Below are 582 nucleotides of genomic sequence, written 5' to 3' on the forward strand. Positions count from 1 at the left end.
TCCTTCTTCTTCCTGTTTAAATGGCGGGTGGAACCAGTGTCAAGGTGCATGTCCGTCACCTACTGTGTATGTGTGAGAGTCGGAGTGGAGGACTGCAATGACTGACTGACTCTGTGGACAGGTGTCTTTTCTACAGGTGATTGGTTCAAACGGATGTCTTCAATTATCACAGTTTTTATAGTCTGGGCATTTGTGATGTCTCGAGTTTCCCAGTAGGTTGTGTGACTGACTGATCTAGACCCTCAGTCTGAAAAGAGGCAACTAAACTTCCACCCAATTATCTACATTTCTAAGCTAATGAGTTCTGGACTTCAGTTCACTGTTAAATTAATTTATGAGCAGCTTGCATTGAACATTTTCAGCAGGTACTTAAATACATGGGCTTTTTGATTGTTTTCAATTAAATCAAATTTACATTTTATTAAAAAAATAAAAGATTTTGACAAGTTTAGTTGAAGATTTGTAATTCACCAATACGACACCAGATGGCAGTGTTTCATCTAAAGTGCTACAGTAGCAGAGAAGGATCTCTTCTCTGACTTTACAAGGCACTTTCAGCCCTTTAGAAAAAGCTGGAAGAAG

This window comes from Oryzias latipes, chromosome 18, assembly GCF_053564925.1.
Source record: "Oryzias latipes strain Hd-rR chromosome 18, Olatipes_Hd-rR_3.1".
NCBI classification, from domain to species: Eukaryota; Metazoa; Chordata; class Actinopteri; order Beloniformes; family Adrianichthyidae; genus Oryzias; species Oryzias latipes.